The sequence below is a fragment of the Bubalus bubalis genome, chromosome 13 (genome assembly GCF_019923935.1).
Source record: "Bubalus bubalis isolate 160015118507 breed Murrah chromosome 13, NDDB_SH_1, whole genome shotgun sequence".
Lineage (NCBI taxonomy): Eukaryota > Metazoa > Chordata > Mammalia > Artiodactyla > Bovidae > Bubalus > Bubalus bubalis.
The window spans coordinates 7,834,900-7,846,251 of record NC_059169.1 but is presented as its reverse complement, the minus strand read 5'-3'; positions in this window follow the sequence as shown (position 1 = coordinate 7,846,251).

The following is an 11,352-nucleotide window of genomic DNA, read 5'->3' as shown; positions in this document are numbered from 1 at the left end:
CACTGGGTGGGATGGGTCTTGACCACGGTTCATGACAACAGGTGTCTCTGAGGGGCCATCTCCCAGGAAGGAAAGAAGGATTGTGTGGACACGCTCCTTGCTGGAGGTGTGTTTGAAAACATTGCAGCCTGTTTCTACAAGGACGTGCCTCTGAAAGTTCAGGTTTTCCTAATAAATGATCACTCCTGGGCTGAGCGGGTCTTTTCTGATTTGCACTTTCACCCACGGCCAGTTAGCAGACTGACTAGATTTCCGGGCATCCCCAGGCTTATGCACATGTTGACGTGTCTGGCCAGTCCATGCAGCAGGCAAATGCTACTTGCTCCGAGCATCACGTACAGCGCAGCCCCGAGGGGGTTTATTTCTTCCAGCAGCCAGGCGTTCAGGCCTGAATCCCTCCTCACAAACAGGAAAACTAGCATTGTCCTATTTGTCTCTCTTCAGCGAATCGGAAATTCTTCAAGCATTATCTGTAGCCGCTGAGCCTTCATGCTGCCTTTCAAACTACCCAGCTGCACAGACAGAGGCGCTTGTCTCCCGCGGGTCCCTCATCATTTGCAAGTGCCAGTTGGTAGTTTCATATCATCGTAAATGTCAGGGCCCTGGCGGGATTCTAATTTTAGTCCCTTTCTATCCTTCCCCCTCTGTTTCTAGAAACGGCAGAAGCACCCCGCTTTTCAATAAGGGTACGCTGAGAATTCCTTCACATGTGTCTTAAAGCTCTGAGCTCATCTGGCTCTTGGAAGGCTTTATTTATTTATTTTTTAAATCTCAAGGGAGATTACATTATCAACAAGAGACATTTGACTGGCTCCTAATGAGCAGATGTTGGAAAAGCAGGATATGCTCTATTGTACAGGTTTTTCATGCTTTCCAATTCTTTACTATTGTGAAGCCATGAAGTCTTATTAAACTGTAATTAATGAGCTGTTTGGATTATTGAATGTTATAGTCTGCCTGTAATTTGCCTTAATCAAATAGGGCTTTACTTCCTCTTATAGCTCAAAGTCCAGGGTGGTCCGGAGGTTCTATGATGTCCCATATCCCAGCCTCCCTCCATAATTCGTTCTCCCACCCTTGCCTTCCAGTTTTTGTCTTTTTGTCTCATAGTTGCAAAATGGAGGCTGTAGCTCCAGCAACGTAGTCACATGCCAGGCTGGGGGAAAAAGAGGCGTCAATAGCCTGCCTCCCTCAGGGGCTTTTGTATGTTCTGATTTGGGAGAGATTGGGATCTCCAGGGTTTAATGTCTGCATCACTTGGGCCAGAGCTATCTCATGACCCTGTTCCCCACCTTGCACCCCTTGCTCAGGCAAGGGGTGAGACTGAGAACTTCTAGCAGGATGTATCACTGCCCTAAACGAACCTGGGATTCTGCAGTAAGCAACTGGAAGAATATTTGATGTACTATCCACAAAGATATCTATTTTAATTCTCTTAAGACTCATAACCGATCCTCCTTTCATCTGGCCCTGACTTTGAGTAGTCTGGTGTTCTAGTTTCTGATAGGCACTGCTCTGGACTCTCAATGTTTTCCCCATTAACCTTGTCATTTCTTCCTCAGAGTCCTTAATGCGTGGCATGCGACTGTGTACAGAAACCCTCAGGTATCTTCACTCCATCCTCAAGTCTGTGCATTGCAGTGTGCAAACGAAGTCCATGGTGCTTCATTCTGGAGACTGAGACACAGTTCAGGTTTCTCATCTCCACATGTCTGCAGCTTTCTAGGCCTGGTTTCCACGTTCATCCTTAGTATCTGGATTTTTATGAGACTTACCCCTTAGGGCCTCAGCACTTCTACCCATTCCGAAGTCGGTTTTGTTCTCTGGACCGTTGGAAAGTTGTGCATCCCGTGACTGCTAAGTACCTCTTGGAAAGTCTCAGCGCTCTAAGCTGTGGTCCTCCCTAGGGATCCCAGAGAGAAGAACTCACGCCAGGTGTGTTCTGTATTATGTGTGTAACCCCTGAGTGCACTGCAACCACATTCCCTGGACTTAATGCACTTACATCGTCAGGGGAATCTGGGAGAGGCTCAAATTGAGGATTTTCCCTCCAGTCATTGTGGCTATTCTCACATGACCTGTGGTCAGGGGAGGACAGATGCAATGATTTGGACAGGAAATCTGATTTAGTACTTTTCTGTCCAGCGAGGATGACTGCTGGGGAGAAACTTTGGATTCTGGAGCCAGAGGGGATCTGGATACTGCTGGTCAAATGCCCACATGGACGAATGAGGACACCTCGCTTTGAGGAGAGTGAGTGATTATTAACAGAAGTCTTGCTGGTAGTCAGGGCAGATCTGGGCTTAGAATATAAGGTTTTTTTTCATACTGGTTATAGGGATTGACTTTACATTAATTTTCAAGGGAAAGGTTTTTATCTTCCTACGCCTGTCCCCTTTCCTTAGGAATGCTAGAACTACCAAAAGCCTCCTGGCTAAAAGGGCAGTGGGTTATCTCTGAGACACCCAGGCCCCTGGTACCAACAGGTAGAACTGAAAGTTTGTGAGAAGACATTAAATGATCTCAATTAAATCTTATATTTTCTATCATGCTGAGCACTTAAGTCTTCCCTTTTCCTGCATGTAAAAAGTATTTCATGGTTGTTTACTTGTTAAGTTTTGTCTGATTCTTTTGTGACCCCATGGACTGTAGACTACCAGGCTCTTCTGTCCATGGGGTTTCAAAGGCAAGAATACTGGAGTGGGTTGCCGTTTCCTTCTCCAAGGGATCTTCCTGATCCAGGGATTGAACCCACGTCTCTTGCATCTCCTGCATTGCAGGCGGGTTCTTTACTGTTGAACCACCAGGGAAGCCCCAAAGTATTTTGTTACTACGTATTATATCATTAAGATTGCTTTATATAATTAACCTGGAAGGAAAAGAAATGTTGGGTTTTAAAGGAAAGTCATCAGAGATGTGTTTAATTGACCTCAGTGACTTTTTTAGTGCAAAATAAAGTCCGATATACAGAGAGATCAATCACATCACAGATTTTCTTAATTGCGCTTTTCTCTTGAGTGCAATTCAGAGCATCCGTGCTGCACTGTTTAATGCTTACATTCTAAGGCTCCATTAGCAGTTCCTGTGGATGGACTTCTGTGCTTGAGGAGGTGCTTTTAAAACATCCAGAGACCTGGTCCCACTTCCTTTCTCTGTACCCTCCAGATCCTGGATTAATTGGTCTCGGGTGTGTGCTCAGCATAGGAATCACCAGACAATAAGGACGGAAACAACAGCAACTGCAACAAGACCAACTCCCCAGGTGATGCTAAAGTGCAGTTAGGGAAGAGAGGAACATTTTTATGTGTTTATCAAAACATTGCTTAAATAGAAGTAATCAGTTTTCGTGAACTTTGATACGCATTTTATTCTCCTTTGTGAAATGTTATGCCTAGGTCCTTTTGTCTGATTTACCTGAAGGCATCCTTGAGGTATCTATGATGAATTTAGATATTGCGCTCAATGGTATCTTATTTACAATCATGGTTTTGTTATAACCATTCCTTATGGCAAAATCATCCATCGCTTCCTACTGAGGGAAAGCTGGTCTCAGTAGAAGAGGTGGTCAGATTTCATGTGTCATCAAAGTATTCCAATCATTATTTAACAGTTAGTTCTCTGGCAGATAATGATAGTTTCCCCTCAATATCTGTTCTCTCTTCTTCTTTAATAATAAATCTTTGGAATGGCTAACTGGGCACATAATTTCCCAGGACAAAAATGAAATTCCTCCATTTCTTTCACTGCTGGTATGGCCATATCATTCAATTCTACCTAACATGAGGTGTACCTGGTGGCTCAGATGATAGAGTCTGCCTGCAATGCCGGCGATCTGGGTTTGATCCCTGGGTCGGGAAGATCCCCTGGAGAAGAAAACAGCAACCCACTCCAGTATTCTTGCCTGGAGAATTCCATGGACAGAGGAGCCTGGTGAGCTGTATATTCCACAGGGTTGCAAAGAGTCAGACACTTTCAGACTGAGTGACTGACTTTAAAATGATGTGAACAGAACCTGAGCAGATGTTGTGTGAGCACCTTCCGAAAACATCCTTAGAGGGAGGAAGCATGCACTCTTGCCCTTTCCTCTTCCCCTCGGGCTCCTTCCTTCTGGATGTGATTCTAGAGCAGAGGCCTCCGCCTTGGTCAGCAAGGTCACCGCCATGTGGTAGGGATGGCTGAGATCCTAGTCACGGTGGGGCTATCACACCTTGTCTACAGGAGAAATAAACCAGGTATTTCTTACTTCAGCCACTGTTATTCTGTGTTTTCTGTTTCATTATCCTCAAACTGAACCCATCACCCGTTCTGAATTACAGCTGAATGTACTAGTACTGATCAGGGGAGGAGCATATTGAGCAGAGTCCAAGTTCACAGATGTGTTTTGAAAATATCAGAGCCCTAAGAAAGCCCATTTGATGCCACTGATACTTTTTCAGAGTCCCTGTGCTTCATCCACTCTCCAGTCTGTTTTAATTATATTTTGGCTTCCCTTGTTGTCTAAATTTTTCCTCTTTCCATCTTGATGAATTATAATCAAAGTTGGCAAAACCAAGAGGCAGATGAGGTGATAAAACCTGCTGTCTCGAGGACATGAAATTGCTTCTTGATGGGCCTCCAATTTCACTTCCTCAAGGTCCATACCTGTCACATGGGTTCTGAGCACAATATATCTCAAGAGTAAAATTATTACCTAAAAGGACTAGGGTTGAAGATGAACAGAAATTCTTTCTCAGCCTAGATTCATCACATGAGTCCTTAAATGGAAGCAAACCACTGAGATTTTAGTGTGTGACATTAGTTATTGGACAGTGGTTTTGAAAAATCAGGAAAATTGTGTATTGAAAGCAAAAATACAGACATAGGAACCAATATCTAACGCTGCTAAAGGATGTTGAAATTGTATACAACTGTGGCAGGAAAATGGTCAAATCCCAGTGCATTATCAAATCATTTACTATCATTGAACAGAAATCAACTGTTTTTGATGTGGCAATGGTTAGAGCAACAGCAGAGAGAGGACCAAGAAGTGGTCTTCTGTACCATTTGGGTAGTTATTCAAGCTTTTCACCTCCTAATCTCCTACTGGACCCCATGGAATTTGGTACACGTGATATAGTGTATACTAGTATAGAAATACTAGCTGACTTAATGTATTACAGAAAGTATCTCAGAATTTATAAAAAGATTGAAACCAACAGAGTGTTCAAGATGAATAAGAAATCTGTTAAGGCATAAAAAGTGACTTATTATAAGAGATCATAAAGATTTTATACTCAGTTTGGACAAGAAAGCTTAAGACATGATAATGGTTTCAGAGCATCTTTTGACATGAAGACCTAAACAAAATATTATGAATTAAGATGCACCACAGATTTCTCGATTTACAACAGATAAAGGTAAATTAGAAGACTGTACATGGTGGAAGAAAAATAAGGAAAGCATTTTACTTTGAATTGAATTTTAAAATTTTAAAGTGATTAATCAAATTATTTAGACAGTGAGTGATTCACAGTATTTTGATTGACTCAACCCTGAGGCTGAGGTAAACAGTTCATTACAGAGAATAGAAGACAGCAGAAACAATTTCATTGAATCAGCTGGATATGTGCTCAAGTTTTGCAAATACATGAGGAACAGCAGAATTCTTCTAATTTTAGGAAAGTTGGAGTAATGATTAATTAGATCGGGAATTTGTCTCTGTAGTAAAAGGTGAACTTGACAATAGATGGAAATAATGGAGTTTCTATTCTAAGAAACATTTTCCCCAAAGCAATCTTGCCTTTACCGGGACTAGGTAAGCAAATTTTGAAGTTATTCCCTTCAGATTCCCAAAGAATGGTGAACTTGTGAAAATGAAGACTCTCAGTGTTAAACTCTCAAATAAGGAAAGGGACAGGGTAATGGGCTTGATGAAATGCAAACCCATCAATTGCACCTCTGATTTTACTCAACTGAAGTGAGTGGAACGATTTTTCTGCCTATGTCTGCTCAGGCACAGAGAATGTAAACATGGAGTCAGTTATTTAAGTCATATATGTTTGAAAGTCTGATTTGGGGCCACAGTTTAGCTTGACTGCTCTTAAGCAGGTTCTCTGCATGTTTTTTTCCTGTTAAATTTTATTCTGCTGTATAACTGAAGGCTGTGTATAATGACAACAAATTCATTTATAACAATGATTGATTTGTTTTTCAAAAGAAACAAAATCAATGATCACGTTCTGCAATGAGAGATGTGAATTGTTGAATAACTAGCTGCTTAATTTCCTCCATATGAGCAATTGAATAGACAACTTAGCTCTCCCATCTCATTTTTAAACCCAAATGATAGGAGTCTTTCTCAAATCTAAGCATAGACACTACTTTCGTCTCATTTTTTTTTTTTAACTCAAATTCTATGATTCTTTGTTTACTCATCATAATACTTTGCCGATATAGTCAGGCTCATTTCAAAGAAACACTATAGAAAGTTTTCTTTAACAGATATTTCAAGCTTGTTCTTTAAAGATAACTTGTATGGCTCACTTACCTAATTGAAAAGTCTAAATAATTTGTAGAATTTTCAGATATGTTCTAGGCAATCAATTATTTCTTTGTTTTTACATATTAATGTAATTTTAGAGTAAGCAAGGGAATTTTCTTCCTAGTCCACAGAAACAAGAAAAGTAAAAATATGCCATTAAGCTTGACTACAAATACAAAGTTTTAAAATTCATGGTAGGTCATCAATAGTCTTAAATGTGGTTTAACTCCATATGGTTTCATTGTATGTAAACAATAGTGGAAGAAGGATGGTGATGTTCTTACAGTAATGGAATTATTCATAACTGGAAGTCACTGAGAGATTATCTATTTCAACTTCATATTCTAATTTTAGATTAACTAAATTAATATTTGATCTTCCCTGGTGGCTCAGTGGTAAAGTATCTACCTGCGAGTGCAGGAGACGCAAGTTTGATCCCTGACCCCTGAAGACCCACTGGAGAAGGAACTGGCAACCTGCTACAATATTCCTGCCTGGGAAATCCACGGACAGAGGAGCCTGGCAGCCACAGCCCCAATATTACTGTAGCTGCACCTCCATCTCAGCAGGATGTACTGTTCTGTTTTAGAAAACAACACATATTTAGACCAGCAGTTTTATTGGTCTATCTCCATCCTATTATCCCTAATTTCTTAGAATATGGCCTATTACAATTTTCCCATATTTTTATAACTATTTCAATAGCAAAACTTGGAGCTTACCAGGGATTTAATATGACCAACCTAGATGGCATATTAAAAAGCGGAGATATTACTTTGTCATTAAAGGTCTGTCTAGTCAAGGCTATGGTTTTTCCAGTGGTCATGTATGGATGTGAGAGTTGGACTATAAAGAAAACTGAGCACCAAAGAATTGATGCTTTTGAACTGTGGTGTTGGAGAAGACTCTTTAGAGTCCCTTGGACTGCAAGGAGACCCAACCAATCCATCCTAAAGGAGATCAGTGCTGGGTGTTCATTGGAAGGACTGATGTGGAAGCTGAAACTCCAATATTTTGGCCACCTGATGTGAAGAGTTGACTCATTGGAAAAGACCCTGATGCTGGGAGGGATTGGGGGCAGGAGGAGAAGGAGACGACAGAGGATGAGATGGCTGGATGGCATCACCGACTCGATGGACATGAGTTTGGGTAAACTCTGGGAATTGGTGATGGACAGGGAGGCCTGGCGTGCTGCAGTCCATGGGGTTGCAAAGAGTTGGACACAACTGAGTGACTGAACTGAACTGAACAACCAGGGATTGCAAAGAAATATCATATTAACCTGGAAATCAAACCTGATCCACCCATTTCAGAGACTGATGCTTTCAAACTGTGGTGTTGGAAAGACTCTTGAGAGTCCCTTGGACTGCAAGGAGATCAAACCAGTCCATCCTAAAGGAAATCAACCCTGAATATTCATTGGAAGGACTGATGCTGAAGCTTAAACTCCTATACTTTGTCCATCTGATACAGAGAGTCTACTCACTGGAAAAGATCCTGATGTTGAGAAAGATTGAAGGCAGGAGGAGAAAAGGGCAGTAGAGGATGAGATGGTTGGATGGCACCACCAACTGAATGGACATGAGTTTGAGCACACTCTGGGAGATGGTGAAGGACAGGGAAGCCTGGCGTGCTGCAGTCCATGGGGTCACAAAGAGTCAGATACGACTTAGCCACCAAGCATGCACACAAGGATTCAAACTGAAATTGGTATGACACCAAGAGAGGTCATGTCACTGCCTTGCCCTGTCTCTTGCAGTTTAAATAGTCTCGACTTAAGAGATTAAGTCTCTAAGTCTCTTGTTGTTTAGTCACTCAGTCATGTCCAGCTCTTTTGTGGCCCCATGGACTATAGCCTGCCAGGCTCCTCTGTGTATGGGATTTTCCAGGCAAGTATACTGGAGTCGGTTGCCATGTCCTTCTCCAGGGGATCTTCCCAACCCAGGGATTGAACCCATGGCTCCTGCATTGGCAGGCTGATCCTTTACCACTGCTCTAAGTCTCTACTTGTTCCTAATTCAACAGTAAGATGAATGGGAAGGGATGAAAGTATATTGGACTAGGAAGATTCTAGAATACAAATTACTCTGTATGCCTTTCTATTGGAGTGGAGTAGTTGTATTTGCTACATAAATCTGGAAGGTCTTTGCTATCTTGTCTGAGATGGTAGAGCACAGTTTTCCATGGAAGGAGTGAAATGATGAGATTAAGCTATTATCAGGTGAAACCACCTGCAGTCCCGATTTCAAAATATTTCTGCTTTCAAATGACTTCTCTGGAAGGAAAGGGGCTATAAATCCCCTAAATAAATAATAATAAATGTTCTGGTCTGTGTATGTATCACAGAAAGATTACTTTGGCATGCTGGCACTTAGCAAATGAGAAATGTCAAAACAAATAAATTGCTTAATCCATATTGGATCCTGACAAATTGATTTGGAAATCCTGTTTTTTCCTATCAGGTGCTGCTTCTGAGATGGATTGTTTCACATTTTTTTATGTCGGCTTTGAGGCCTTTGACTCATGCTATTGAGACTAGAAAGGCAATTTAGCAGTTCAGGGAGGTATCTGACAAAATGCTTTAAAAAAAGTTTTTATCACCTTTTTTGTGAATTGATATTTTATATCACCCCTGTACAGAGTCATGGTAACATCAACTTTTTGTGCCGGCACAAATACTCTCTTTAAGTATCTATCACCATTTCCATCATTTTCCATTTACTGTTATTTCTTTCAGAATAGATATAAAGCATCAGATTTTGAATTATGCAGAATCCTAGTGACTTTGCTAGTTATCATCATTTGATTCTTAACAGATTATTTTGTTGAAAACAAACTTGTGAGAAACTACTTCCTGCTCTATCAGATAAAGACTTTCAGGTTATTTATGGCCATACTTTTAGTTATTTTTTATATTTTTCTTAAGGCATCACTGTCTTATAAAGTTAATATATAAAGTGCATAAGTATGTAAAACATATCCCGTTTGCCAATAAATCCCAACCAGAATCTCACAACAACACACTAAGGTTGCTGCTATTATTATCTGTATATTAGCATCAAGGAAACATACACACAAGTTTAATAAACTTGCCCCAAAGTCATGGGTGGTTAGTGATAGCACCTAGGTTTGAACCCAGGCCATTCGATTAGAGACTTCGTGCTACGTTTCCGTAATACACAAAGGAAGGAAGCTCTAAATTCTTTCTTGCAAGGAAGACACAATTGAAACAATTATATTCCTTTTTTTTGTAAATTTAATCCACTATGAGGGCTTTCCAGGTGGCACCAGTGATGCAGGAAACGTGAGAAGTGAAGTTTCCATCCCTGGGTTGGGAAGATCCCCTAGAGTTAGGAAGTGGCTACTCGCTCCTGATGTCTTGCCTGGAAAATCCCGTGGACAGAGGAGCCTGGCGGGCTACAGTCCCTGGGTTGGCAAAGAGTCAGACACGACTGAGCATACATGCTATCAGTTATAAAGCACCAAGAATCCTGTTAACCTATTGTACTTTCATTCCAACTTCAGAGAAGGCTCTGCTCCCTCTGCTTCCTAACTGGGAGGAGTCCTGGGATGGATACGCCACCAGGCAAAACCCTCGCAGCAACATCCCATGGGAAGAGAGGACCGCCACCGACAATGTGAGGAATAGTAAGAAAGATGTTCTCTGCCAGAAGTTGTAAATTGCTGACCAGAAGCCAAATAGGGTATGCAAATATATCTCGGCAGCTGAGCACTTTACTTTAAAAAAAAAATTATTTATTTATTTTAATTTAATCATTTATTTAAAATTAATTTAATTTAAATTATTTAATAAATAAATGTATTTATTTTAATTTATTTATTATAATCGCTTTATGATATTGTGATGGTTTTTGCCATACACCAGTACCAATTGGCCGTAGGTGTGTGTCCTTCCCAGCCCATCCCTCCAGGTTTGATGCCCTGCTTCATGCCTCGAACTCACCCTGGTTATCTGATTTAGATATGATAATATAAATATTTCAGTGCTATTCTCCCAAGTCATCCCACCCTTTCCTTCTCCCACTGAGTCCAGAAGTTTGTTCTTTACATCTGTGTCTCCTTTGCTGCCCTGTATGTAGGATCGTTGGTACCATCTTTCTAGATTCCACACATAGGCGTTAATGTACGGTATTTGAAAATTAGCCGCAATGTTTAAAAACTGGAAGGTTTCACACACACTCGGGTCTCTTCCTCCTCATGAAATAGCAGAGTTGGCAACCCTGGCTTCTATCCACACATGCTGGCAGTGGACTGGGGCTACAGGCAGCTGCCCTGTTTGGGGGCAGGTCATTTGTCATTCATCCTCCAGTTCATCACTCAGTCCCCACAATGCAAGTCACTCATTTTGTGTATTAAGGGAACAATCACTGATTTTGAGTTTGTGACTTCGGCCTATATAAAGCTATTTGCTCTCAATTCTTCTGATGCATAAATCTCAGTTTATGGAAGTTTTGCTCTGTACCGACGGTGTTGCCTCACCTTGCTCGGTATCCTCAAGACAACTTTGATAAAAATCTACGCTACCATCCAAGGCTTTGGGAGCTAGATTTGCATCTCTTCTGAGTGATCTTTAAGGATGAAGCAAAACGCTTTACAGGCTGAAGAGGTTAAGGAGTATTTTCTGTATTAGTGGCCGCTGAGTCCTAATTCAACCTGCTAAAAATACCTAACAAATTATTAACTGTTGCAGCAAATATCTTTTCCTAGACTCTTTGCTAATTTTCTTCCTAAGGGATTTGAGGGGCTTATAACATTGAACATCATGGAAAGAGGGACAACTGGGTTGAATAATAGGATCAGAGGGAGTAGCT